A 14,636-nucleotide genomic window follows, 5' to 3' on the forward strand; every position below is an offset into this window, starting at 1 on the left:
TTTTGCTATCGCCAATCTATGTGACATATTTGATGATAAATTTAACTAAATTTGTTAAATATATAAAGAATATAACTACTTTTCACCTTGAAAAGAATGATGTTAGTTTATCTACGGTTTGTTTACGTCGACCTAAAATACTCTCGCTGTCACATGTTTTCAAAGACGAGGCTTGTTTACATAAACAATAACCTATAGACCTACTTATCACTAACCATATCTTATAACTAACAAGGTCTTTTTACTTTATATTATGTGGCATATATAAGATGGATGAAGTTCTGATGAGAAAATTAATATGGGCCATCACAATACAGTGAAAATATAAGATATGTTAATGGAGAAAGTGTGTCTACTACTAACAAGGCACTTATAGGACTAGGCCAATATCATGAGTAAATCTATTTCGGTATACTTCCCTTACCTGTAAAATGTTATTCTGTTTTCCCCTGAAGAATTCCTGCACCCATTTCTGCAATGATAAGCTGCACTTAGGTAGATAATAAACGATAAAAAACAAAACTTAATTCCCCCGATTACCGGGCTTTTCGCGATGGCTCTGCAGCGCCACCCTGGTGGCAGCTCAACAAACTACGTAGTACTATACAATACTGTTACATTACATTCGTATTACAGAAAAAATACATAAACAACAGTAAAGATCAAGTGCTAATTTTTACGAAAGTAGGTATTACACCAAACAGCCCGCTGTCATGTAGAGCTAAATTTATTACTGGGTCGCCTTACAAGGTAAAGGCTCCTTTGACTTTGGGTTCTTCAATAATTCCAGGATTGAGGTTCATATTATTAATTTTGTCAATGCAACATGATTCTATTATCAGTTTGTCTAAAACAAGGCAAGATATTTTAGACAGACTGATAATAGAATTATGTTTCAGTAATAATATGAACCTCAGTCCTGGACTTTATAAGTTCATAATACCATGGAAAACGAAATATTTAAAGAACCAACAGTTTGTAAAAACCAGCAATTAATTTTTACTCTCGTTTCATAATGCTTTTATAAGGCGTATGTAACAGTATTGTACCTTTTCCCATTTCTGTTGCCGTGATTATGTCTTGAAGTGACGCTCTCAGTGAAGAAAAACTTAAGATTATGTTAAAAATTATTTGCAGGAAGCGATACTCTAATTAAATTATCCTTTTCTTCCCGTTTTGTTTAGAGGGTTGCTAAAGATCGTGACGTTATAACCCTTAATGGAGGCGAAGAGGCAAAACCACCGCGATACCTAACGTAAGATAAAAGAATCAGATATACTATACGTCTTGTTACACGTCTCCTCAACGTTTTCTTATCTCTCTCTCTCTCTCTCTCTCTCTCTCTCTCTATGTCCTTTTAAATCGTCTCCATTAAACGTGCGTCCACCTTTATATGTCTTTCTGTGTGCCATTCCGCGCACTCGGTCTAAACTTCCTCTCTCTCTCTCTCTCTCTCTCTCTCTCTCTCTCTCTCTCTCTCTCTCTCTCTCTCTCGTGCTGTCCTTTTAAATCGTCCTCATTAAACCGTAGCTAGTCTTGACTCGGGGGCAATTCAACTCGCTTCACGATTGCCAGTGAATCCGGACCTGACAGCAATATTCAAATCACTCCTCGTTCCATTGCCAAACGGTCCACCGCGCATGCTCCCATACTCGTGATCCTGGTCATGTTGGTGACCCTGGTCTCCAAGGTCACTGTATGTAAAGGAGAGACCTTGCTGAGTATCACAAAAAGTTGTGACCTCCAAGATGTTGCTTGTTCTCCATACAAATTTCTTGTAGCTAAGATAGTACTAACGATAACAATTGTTATTTTTATCACTGACTAATTGTCACTGAGCTTACTATATCATTTTTAGATTTATAATAAACAATATAGCTTGAACTTACAATGGAGGTCATAAGAAATGCAAAATTACAAAAGGTTAATTAAATAAAAAGATAAATACTGATATGTACCAACTATAACGATGGTTTTCAACAACTAAAAAAAATAAGGAAATTCTGAAAATAGTCCAATATTCTTCATTCTAACAGACGAGATCTAATTTAAATGCAATAACGACAATCAATTTTGCATTTGAAATATAGCTAATCATAGATTTCGGGCTTATTAGGGCTCTTAATAAACATTTTATTTATTTGACAATGTATGTTCACTTTATGTTTCTCGAAATCAAATGTTCAACTCCTTTATTTTTGTATAGTAGACTACAATATACAGTAAGTAGGTACACTTTACTTAAAAACTAAACGTTACAAAACTTTCATTAATGCACCAGTCATGAGAGGAGTTACTGTTCTAATATACTCTTCTAATGTACAAAAATATCCAAATACTCAAACTTTTTTCACGGTGATCGATCGCCATGAGAGCATCAATGGTCTAATGCTGCTCTGTTGCCAATCGACTTCAGTGATGTGCAGTTCCGTAAGCTAACAAAAACACCTATTCGCTCTCCTCTCTCTCTCTCTCTCTCTCTCTCTCTCTCTCTCTCTCTGAGAAACGTCATGGGTCTAATGCTGCCCTATTGCCAATCGACTTTACTGATCAACAGTTACGTGCGCTAACAAGATACCTAGTCTCTCTCTCTCTCTCTCTCTCTCTCTCTCTCTCTCTCTCTTTACGTTAAAAAAAGATCAGGTCTTACAGTTAATCCTTATACGAGGCAAAAGTCGGTAAGAGATTACGGGATGAACTGGAAGTCGGGTGGGGTGGTAGGGACATTGGGGAAGGAGGTGAGGAATTTGCTCAGAACCTGCCTCACTAGTATTGCCATAGGCAGATCTACGTATATTTGTTATCTTAACGAATACTATGTACACTAACTCCAGTATTAATTTTGTAACGTTAACGTTTAACAGAAGTTAGATTAATGTACTCATTAATAAGAAAATGTTCTGATTATTTTACGAAACAGAAATTTAATTCGATAAACAAGATAATGAGCAAAAGAACCTCAAGGTTAAGGACAGCAGGTTATGGAGGTGGGTTAGATGGGCAGAGAGAGAGAGAGAGAGAGAGAGAGAGAGAGAGAGAGATTGCTTATAGGTCTTTAAAAGGATCTTTGCTGATGTGCATCACTGCCTGAAAACCTTTACATTTTTTTTTCAATCAAGTCTCCATTGTCCAATGAACAATAATAATATTATTAATAACCTTAACTGTCACTTAAATTTCATATTTCTGGACCGAACTTTTGTTTACTTCCTCCTATTTATGGTAGTGGCTCTCTCTTTCTCTCTCTCTCTCTCTCTCTCTCTCTCCAAATAAATACTCCCCTTAAAAAGAGATCAGTAATTGCCAAGATGCTTTAAGGTAAAACAGTATGAGTCAACCTCACTGATAAAAAAAAGAGAGAAAAAAAGATAGCCTTTAAAACGCAGTGGGTTGAGATTTTGGTATGAAAATTGCTAATTATTTCTGCCCACCTGCCACAGAGATTCTTATCTATGTCTCCATGTGCAACAGTAAGCTTTCAATTCTAAGTAAGACAAGGGAAAATATACCTAACGTAAATTTGAACTGATATTTGCTTGCATCTTATGACACTCAAGTTTATTCACCCAAAATTGTATGGACTAAGAATTATAGAAATTTCATACGACTAAGTCAGTTGAATCATGAATAACTGACGAACAGTAAAATCTACAATCTATTAGCACGATTACCTATTTCAGTATTTGTCTATCTTCTCGATGACTCTCCATAATAACACCTGATAGTTATTCGTGCTGCCTAGTCAAATAAACAGTGAATTCTTCCAATTTACTGATGCTCATGTCAAAACCCCATGAGCAGGGAACTTGTTAAACCACTAGACTTAAATGACGCCGTGTTATCATACATCTCCGCCTATCAATTTCATTATTATGACGATTTTTGCTAAGATGCTGCCTTCTCAGACGTGATGCATTTTGTTGATCAGTCCCTTAAATTGGATGGTAAATGTAAAGTGGAGTTTGTCTCAGGTTAGTGATTATCTGGAATTATAGTCATAGTATGTTTTGAATATTCAAGAGTAAGCTGTAGTACCATAGTACCATATGGGGCTTTTGTTACTTATCAGAAAGCTGGACCCCTCAAAGCATCTGGTAAGTTAATGAGCTTCTGTGCTTAATATTTTTTACTGAACCATACTATGTAATAACCCTTTAAGTAGCGTAGTTCCATATGCACCTTCTTCTTCAACTCTAGTTTTTTTTTTTATTTTGAGGACTTGTGAATACAGAGTGTATATATATATATATATATATATATATATATATATATATATATATATATATATATATATATATATATATATATATATATATATATACATACATATATAAATGTGATAAAGTCACATCGATGACATTTGATGACGTAACGCCAGTTGGATGGATACATCAATAAATCGTGATGAATGTATCGCTGACAAACGTCAGATGTTTTAAGTGTATTCTGATTATCAGATCACATTAGATACTTATAGGCTACTTCATGAGTTATGAGCAGATAATTACTGTGATCATTGATCGTGATTAATAGATGACATAAGCAAATTGGGTCAAGTTTTTTTTTTTTTTGCTAGTGAGCATTTGCGTATAGGCCTAATGCAAAGCTGTTCGGAGATTTTTGTTTATCTTTTTGGTGAATCGGTTAGTGGAGAATAATGCAATTATTATTAAAGATAACTGATCCTTTTTAAATAAAGAAATCTTAAGTAGCACTGATTATAACGAAACTAAGATATGTCATCGTTAGCTTGAGGCTAACTCAAATCGGCATTGGCCAACTCCATGACTGCTTCATTACACCGCATTTAAGATAAGTGTCTTGTTAAAGTGGTATTCATTGCCATAATTACGATGAAATAGCGCCGTAATTACCACGTGTATTAGAATCACTTCATCTAAATCCATTTCAGGTATCAGTCTCAATTGCTTAGTGACATTCGACATTCGACGTTCTTAGGGTCGCCGAGTTGGCGTAAGGCTAGCCAGATCTGTAACAGTAACAATAACTTGGTTTCTCTGGTACTGAGAATGGTAATTATTCTCAAATACAGCAAGTAATTCATACTGAATTCCTTCTTGTATTCTGTTCGTTCGAGCCATTTGCAATCATCGGTCTAGGGGAATTTTACCGAATTCTAAGCATTTAACTGAAAAGAATAGGGTTTTTCTTGTTTTAATTCGGTGTATAAGAATAGAAGGGTTTACAGTATATCAAATAAACGTTTACTCCTTTGTCTTTTTCCTGTCTTTTACGGTTTTTGGTATGTAAAAACCAAAGCTAAAAGTATATTCACACAAATATCGATTGGCCAAGTTGCATTTGTAGACGATTATATTAATTCTAACGATTCTTGAGATGACCTTCCTTTCTTGAATTAACCATCTTAATTTCTCAGTCACTGCATAAAGTGTTAAAATTCAGCTTGAAAACTTCTGAAATGCTAAAAACTTCCATATTTTCATCTGCTGACTGTTGGAACCATATTTCTAAACCAGTGTCGTCTCCTTTACTGAGCATATCGGGTTAATGACCTCTAATCACAATCGGGTAGCTCGCATTTACCGCAATGGCCTTCGCTGACCCCCTAATGCCCTCGGTAACAACAGCTGCGGTTAAATTGTATGTCATTTTGGCTCTCATCAGCGGTAACGGGCTATTGCTCAAATGCGCTCCATGGCAATTAAGAATGAGTGTCATCCATCATGGGAGTCTCTAGTTAGGATGACTTTGCGTAAGAGCTGCCATAATTTTATCTTCAAATCATATCAATTAGAAGAATATTACAGCAATGCATATGACATACGTCGTAAAATTATATACATCAATTAATATGGTAATGTATATGCCATACGTTGTAAAATGATATACATCAATTAATATTCTTTCAACGGGTCTAGACGTTCAGTAGTACTATGTCGTTGTAGAGTTAGCTGGCTTCATGCTTATAGCACGGGCTCTTGCTCTTAGTAGTTACAAAACGCGTTTTCTCATCGAAGTCTCGACTTTCTTATATAAATAAACGGAAGTTATTTGCGTCCTGTTATTGCATTTGCAAAAACGAAATCATACAGACCATTTTCTATTGTCCCGCCTGCATTTTCCCGAGATGTAACCGAGTACCGAGACCTTTCCTTGAAAAAAGCGGGACGCCATATCGTAAAAAACTAACCATATCTCTTGACAATAATCTCATTATGTTTCCCACATCCAACATGCTCTGGACTCTGAAATCTAACTTAGCTTAACCCAACCTAACCTGACCTAACCTGGGGCATAGCAAAAATCCGGGGTTGGTGCGATACTAGCGTACATCTCAGGCATTTGCGTCCCGCGTTTATAGAAGAACATGTAAGACCTCCAGGAATATTAGATCATATGATTGCCGTAATTTAATCCTAAGCTCTTTCTGTAATGCGAAGCTATTTTGAGAGGTCCTTTCTTACCTCCTACCTCCCTCCTCTCCTCATCATAAAGGAATGTTTGTACAGAATTTATACATCTTTTCTCAATGGTTTACGAGTTCTGGAGTCTGCTCGTATCCTTAATTCTCGTTCAGTGGTGATATCAGCTCTAACTTCCCATTAACAAAAATAATTTTACCTGAACAAATAATAAGGATTTCTTGTTCTTTACCACTCAGTTATTTAATTAAGAGAATTCAGGGCGCTGAAGACTTAGTTCTATATGGTGGGACTATAATTATATATGCATTATTATCCATAATTATGTGTATATCATTATGCATAATTATGTGTACTATTATCCATAATTGTGTATATTATTATGTGAAATTTCATAAAGAATTATATGTATGCATAATTTTATGTATAATTTCATGTATAATTAAATGTATGTACAATTTCATATATACTTATGTGTATGTATAACTTTATACATAATTATATGTATGTATAATTTCATGTATAATTAAATGTAGTATGATTTTATGTATAATTCTAAACCGAAAATTGAATTATTTTATGGTACGGAATCGAAATGAATGTGCATATACATACACACATATATATGTACACATATATATAATATACATATAATATATATATACGTATATATGTATATATACATATTGATTTTGCCTACTTTCCACAAAATCATTCAATATTCAATTTAAAATCGCCTGAAATATCACTTTTTACCCATCTGCATCAGATTCACCATTCTGGAATCTCAAAAAAGACTTTTTTTCCCAAATTTCCACGAGAATCAGAGTTTCCTTAAAACTCAGTGACATTCCTCGTTTATCGGACCTGTATATTTTTTTTTCTCTCTCCAGTGGAGGACGTAGAGACCTTCATTTGCATATTTGCTGATCTTTCTCGCTCTAGATGACGTGGGGGGGGGATGGTGACCTTATTTCGACGTTCCAAGGGGAATATTTTTTTAAATGAGAGTAGTAAATACAACGTTACAGAAGTCTTCCTTTTTTTTTATTTTCCAGTGTGGCCGTTTTCTGAAATCCCGCCAGAGTTCACAGTGACGTGATCACTTTCGAAATTACACTTTTACTGGGATTCTTATCTTGAAGGGTATCACAGAATTCATCATTTTACCAAATTTATTCTGTCTGGTTTTACCAGATACGGCTTATTTTTGTTATCATCACCAGGCACTCTTTCTACGAGTGACCTATGAAAATTGGAGTTTAGAAGTTCAAAATATTATTCTGGGATCTTCTCGACTATTGAGTCTAAAATATTTTTGAAAGAACATATTCCCAGTTTTTCTTGGCAAAGGAAAAAACTGATTTCTCCTTTTTACGTTGAATTTTTCGATTTATCTTGAACAGTATTCTCACTTGAAATTTTTATTTCTTGAATTTTCTGCGCTGGAGAATCTTTTTCTTATTTATTAAAAATAGATAAACATCTGTGTGTATTGTCTTGGAACTGTCTATACTGGATGAATCTTTTGCTATATATATATAATATATATATATATATATATATATATATATATATATATATATATATATTATGTATGACTGATTCACAATTTTGGAACGTGATGAATGTATAAATAAAGGCAAATGCCACTATATAAATGAAACAATGGAGTGGTTGCTAGGCCTTTCGACTCACGGTCCTTTACTATATAAAGGCCTAGGCCTAGCAACCACTCCGTTGTTTCATTTTTCCTTCGTGGCATTTGCCCATATATATATATAGATATATATATATATATATATATATATATATATATATATATATAATCTGTTAAATTCTAAGCACATGTAACAAAGGAAATACTCCTATGCCTTTCACCAACTGAGGTATCCGCAATCATTAAGTAAACAAGGCAGCCTTGCATATTGTTTTTCTAGAGCTATATACTTTTGCTGAGACTAAACGAGCCTCCTGTGTGGTTTTTCCTGAAGATTTTCTTCCTCAACCGTTTGTGTTGTAACCTAGATTTTCTACGTCGTAACAAGTCCCAAGCTAACTGTACCTTTAGAAATGTTTGTATTCTTGTTTATTAACAATTCATATCACATAGTTGCCAACATATTTCATACTGAGTGTTCTCATACGCACTAGGCCTAGATAAATTTCACGCTCGTTTCGTAGAAAGAGGTGCCATTAGCGCTCCTTTCCTCTGGGAGTTGGCGGGAACTGTAGACCTATTCCCCTGTTTTGTTTTTATCGCTGCGAAATTTAAATACGGTACATTTGCTTTAGGGAAGAGTCGTTCTCTATCTGGAAATATTTTATGCTCTGTTTCATGCGAGGCGGTAGCCCAGGGCATATAATGTTTTTTGGCCGAAGCTCTTGTATTTTGGTAGTGAAGCGATGGTCTGGTTGCAATATATGGAGAAATTTTCTGTGTTCATTTTTCCAGATGAATTCTGGACCATTTGTATACATATCTATCTATCTATCTGTCTATCTATCTATCTATCTACCTCTGTATGCATGTATGTATGTGTATATGAGTATGTGTGTGTCTATGTACTACCAATTATTCGATGAGAAAAACTAGAAAAAAGTCTAGAGAGAGAGAGAGAGAGAGAGAGAGAGAGAGAGAGAGAGAGAGAGAGAGAGAGAGAGAGAGAGAGAACTCACCATTCCGTCGACGTTTTTTCCGTGTATTTTTTGGTAAGAGAAAGACGGTGTACAGAGCACCCCATTACTGCAAGAATTGAGCGAGAATGAAGACAGATGTTTACTTTAGGCCTATCCATACATCATCAGAATGGAATCAGCCACACTTCATCTCTGTTGGCTCTGCAAATAAATTCTGTTTGCCAAGAACTAGCAACAGTAAAGGAAGGTGGCGAGCAGAGAGATCTCTGAAAACATTAGTGATTACTTAAGCGCTCTGAAAAACCAAGAGAGAGAGGAATTCGATGCTTTCCTCATAAGTGTGTGTGATCTTCGAGTTTCAAAGAGGTAGCAGAAGACTCCGAGTCACCAAAAACTTCTTTTCAGTCTCAAAAAACATTATGCAGGTCTGAAGATTTTAGTCTCACGATATGTTGGTTTGAAGATTTTAGTCTCAAAGATATGTTGGTCTAAATATTTTAGTCTCACGATATGCTGGTCTGAAGATTTTAGTCTCAATGATATATTGGTCTAAATATTTTAGTCTCACGATATGTTGGTCTAAAGATTTTAGTCTCAATGATATGTTGGTCTAAATATTTTAGTCTCAACGATATGCTGGTCTGAAGATTTTAGTCTCAATGATATGTTGGTCTAAATATTTTAGTCTCACGATATGTTGGTCTAAAGATTTTAGTCTCAATGATATGTTGGTCTAAATATTTTAGTCTCACGATATGTTGGTCTAAATATTTTAGTCTCAATGATATGTTGGTCTAAAGATTTTAGTCTCACGATCTTGAATCGACATATCTCCAGGGCTTACAGAAGTTATATACTTTTTCCTCCTTACTTTTCCCCAAATGTACGAAACCGTAAGTTGTGATAACATAAGCATGGGAGTAAAATCACTGTACTATTTTCTCATAATTTCAATATTTATACTTACAAGCAGCCTATAGGCCACGTTGAAAGAATATTTGTCCTTCATCAAACGATTTCCCTATCAATGAAATATAACGATTGCTTTCGTTTTACCAGTGCCGTCACAATTTCTAGGGTCACATATCGAAATTCTAGTGATAATAACAAATATTTAAAGGAATATCTGATCTTAACGTATGATCTTAACATTTTTAACTATGCGGTCGAATTCTGTAAACATGTCTTTTGCAAGTGTATTGACAACGTCATATAATCAAACAGAAATTTTGAATTAACCCTTTTTTATTCTACTAAGGAATAACACATAACTTGCGTAATGAGAAATATGCAATTATGATGTGTTTTCATTAATAGTTAAGGCGAATGTGTCAGGAAAAACAACTAAAAAAAAAACTTTTTCCGCCGTTTCCTGATATCGACGGCTGAGCAAAGACTGCTAACGTCACTGGTCTCGAACGCCCACCCTTTCAACGGCTCGCCCTGAAGTCTCGGGTGGGTGGGTGCGTGTTTGTGAGTGTGTGTGTGTGCGTGTGTGTGTGGGTGGGTGGGTGGGTGGGTGGGTGCGTGCGTGTTTATGTGTTAATCATTGTTTTAACCTTCGTTGTTAGAAGCCTCAGACGTAACCTTTGCTACTGAAAACAAAGAGAGTATGTTTACTACTTTTAAAATGTATCCTCACTTATATGGCAACATTTGGACTACTTCGAACGGGAAAAGTTTAGCTGAAATGAACAAACGTTCGATTGACAGATTTATTTCAGTTAGAACTGCTACTTTAGGCGCATGTCATCTACACGAATCTAGATTACATTTATATTTGTAAGTACCGTAAAAATACTGCATACATCGCTAGCTTAAATGTAAAAGAATCACTGTTTTTAATTCTAAATCTGAGTTAACACCCATTCAGACTTTAAATGAAGTAATCTGTCTTTATCTTTTACCTCGTATTCAAAATACTTAGCAGCATTAATTAAAATTAAGATATAAATTGCTATTCGTTGTATGCTGTAAAAGATGAACATACTAACTGTGAACTAGACCAAGCTAACTAGTGTTAGCGTAAGTTGGTAGGGAAGTTTGATAAATTTAATTATTTATTTACAACTTGAAATCAAAAGCTAAAAGTGATAAGCTTATCTGAAAAAAAGCGTCAAGAAATCAAGATGCTAAGAGTTATTATTATTATTATTATTATTATTATTATTATTATTATTATTTTTATTATTATTATTATTATTATTTTTTATTATTATTATTATTATTATTATTATTATTATTATTATTATTATTATTTTTATTATTATTATTATTATTATTTTTATTATTATTATTATTATTATTATTATTATTATTATTATTTAATGGATGAATAAGAATTATTACCAAAAAGTTTATAATCAGTGAAAGGTTCCGGCGGATTATAAAGACGCTAACGGTAGATTCTAAATATGTTATGGTACTTAACAATACTTTGAACGTTGCTCTCTCCTTAGCAATGAGGAATGAAAAAGGTGATATATATTGTTTTATTCTCCATAACTGGTTTCCTTATATATCCACTATTATCTAAGTTAAATAATCCCTACTTAAATGCCTGTTATACTGTTTTATCGCCCGTCGCAGGGAAAATCCACCAGAGCGTGACTCCTGACTACAGGCGGAAAAAATATAATCGGTTCACAGACATGGCGATAAAAAGCGGGCTAATTACTGAACAGGGTATCGGAAAAAATGGATCACGGTTCGATTAGATATTTTTAGGCTTTGTGCTGGACAATTTCATTCATTTTCCTTTTTTTTTCGTATTTTGTTTTCTGATGGTTGCTTTGAAGAAATTCCTGGTGCAGTTAAAAGGATAGAATTATAAGTCCTTACTGATGTACGTTTACTTATATATATATATATATATATATATATATATATATATATATATATATATATATATATATATATATATATATATATATATATATATATATATACTGTATATATATATATATATATATATATATATGTATATTATATATACATATATCATATGTGTGTATATATATGGTTGGTGAAAGCTCATATTAAGCACCGCTGCCCACCACTGGTTAAAACCAAATACATCGGCCAATGAAAAGCAAGAAAAAAAACTTCAGTGGTATTAAATGCAGATATTTACCGTCAGCTCAAAAAAAAAAAAAGGATTATGTATTTTTTCACCAGTAAGTCCGATCCAAATTTTTCTTCACAAGAGCCGTTTGGTGAAAGCAGTTCTTATTCTTTCGCATGGCGGTTCAATCCAGCTTCCACGATTCGAATTACGAAATTGTAAAGATTCCTTTTTCTCTTCAAAAGAAATTAAAAATTCTACTTTACTCTTTTTCCTGTCATGATGAAATGCTGCAACAGAATGTTGCAACTTTTCCACAGTCCCTTCTGTTTTCAAAGTCATTAAGCATAGTTTCATCCAGTTTGAACTAAGAAAAAATTAATATAATTTAAATCATAAGTATTAATTAAGTTATAAGCTGTAATCTTTGTCAAAATTACATCACTGTTTGCCTAACTTTAAAATGCAACATTTGTAATATATCAGTTTTAAGCCCACACCTTTCATTATTATTGTAACCGCTACGAGCTTGATGGCGTGCGCTACATTGTGCTGGAGCCTAGCACTGCCCATCATGTCTTCCCTACCCTCACGATCCCCTACTTACCCCGCCCCCACCCGGGCCGGACAAACAGGTTTGCAGGAGGAGGGTGGATGTGTCATGTCTTCCCTACCCTCCCAATCCCCTACCTACCCCGCCCCACCCTCCAAACAGGTTTGCCCCCCCTACACCCGGGGCGGACAAACAAAAAAGATCCACTCGTATTTTATTATTATAGATGTTGAATTAGCCAAGTTAACACATTCCTAAAGAAAATTATTCATCTGTCCATCAAATGCTTTCAGACCAGATTGCACATTGCATACAGTTCTACATTCTTTTCAAACCTGAATTTTGTCTCTGTATACTGTAGTCTAAGCGTTATCAGTAAGGTAATTCATACTTAATTGATTTTATTCCACGGTCACGTGGTCATATTTCGAAGGAAGTATATTCACAAAGATTGAATTTCAAGTCAATGACCCTGGGGCTTGTGCCTTATAAATAGGGGGCTATCGTCTGAATAATAATAATAATAATAATAATAATAATAATAATAATAATAATAATAATCGTGATTGAACGTGGCGTTTGGCTATGATTACAATTAGCATAAGGTAATTAGGCATTTTTTTCAGCCGAAGTGCTTAGGGTGATTTGACTAAAACCGGGCAAATCATATGCTAATCAGAATCTGCACTCGACCTCAAAAAGAATGTCTAAGAAAAAAATATTAAAGAAGGTTTTTTTCTTGAATACAAATTAGCCGAATCATTTCTCTCTCCTTCCGTATCTCATGGTGGCCGGTAATAATGTCAGGAAAAAAAGTCACAGGGGAAAAAAGTCACAATTTTGGCTAGGAAAAAAGTCACAGGAAAAAAGTCACATTAATTTATGGTTGCCGGCAATAAAATCACGGGGGAAAAATTCACATTTCTTGGGTGTTTATTATCTTTATGATATTGACAGTCTTTTGTTTATGTTTAAGCGGAAATCCCCAGTGGGCTTGTACTAAACACGCCGCGAAGGTGGATACATACCGGGTTAAACCTCTTGGGGGGGGGCCACTATCCACAAAAGATTATTTTGACTTTTTTTTCTCGTGACTTTTTTTTCCTGGATTCTGTTTCATTGCTAAGGGAACGAACACGAAAATGGGAATAGAGATGAATAAAAAAAAATGCCAAAACACCTTTTATTTTAATCATTTATTCATGTTTTTATCTACTTTTTTTTTTATAAATTTATGTGTTTTGCTAATAAATGATCTTTCTTTATTTCCTGTTATCTTCTTTTAAATGAACATCATATTTTTTGGAAGCTTTAGTTTCAAGTCAGTGACCTCTGAAGGCTTGTCTTCTGAATAATAATAATAATAATAATAATAATAATAATAATAATAATAATAATAATAATAATAATAATAATAATAATAATAGCTGCACCAGCGGCATTCAGTTTGTATAGAGTTTTCTCTGTTATTAATAATGCAGTAACCTAGAAAAATCAATTATTAGAAAACTAGAGAACACTCTATACAGACTGAATGCCGCCGATGCAGCTATCCTTAACACCACTTGTATAAAAGAGGGACTACTACTACTACTACTACTACTACTACTACTAATAATAATAATAATAATAATAATAATGATGATAATAATAATAATAATAATAATAATAATAATAATAATAATAATAATAATAATAATAATAATAATAATAATAATAATAATAATAATAATAATATCGCTCACACAAAACCCGAGATGAAGGTAGATAACGGGAATTAAAGTATCAAAAATGACCAATGAAAAATCTTATTTTTACGATGTAGCGATAAAGATTCTCAGTAAACATCACAAATTCGCTAGTATGGATGAAAGTAACCGGATCGTCAGTGGATACTTTCTCGATTCCCTGGAAGAGAGAGACGATTGTTTATAGAATGATTATGATATTTCCTCTTAGTTATCATGACGGTGTC

General features: G+C 34.0%; 1 long non-coding RNA gene across 3 annotated transcripts in view; it reads right to left on the reverse strand.

The window, feature by feature from the left end:
- LOC136856627 (uncharacterized) overlaps positions 1 to 603 on the reverse strand; it is a 133,899-nt gene extending 133,296 nt beyond the window's left edge. For 2 of the 3 annotated variants that reach the window (XR_010858433.1, XR_010858430.1), the window contains exon 1: positions 425 to 577. This is a non-coding gene — a long non-coding RNA (uncharacterized lncRNA). Of the gene's footprint in view, positions 1 to 424 lie in introns of all 3 variants that reach the window. The other variant, XR_010858432.1, reaches the window with a different exon arrangement.
- Between the last annotated feature and the right edge of the window lie 14,033 nt (positions 604 to 14,636).

The sequence above is a fragment of the Macrobrachium rosenbergii genome, chromosome 36 (assembly GCF_040412425.1).
Source record: "Macrobrachium rosenbergii isolate ZJJX-2024 chromosome 36, ASM4041242v1, whole genome shotgun sequence".
Classification (NCBI taxonomy): domain Eukaryota; kingdom Metazoa; phylum Arthropoda; class Malacostraca; order Decapoda; family Palaemonidae; genus Macrobrachium; species Macrobrachium rosenbergii.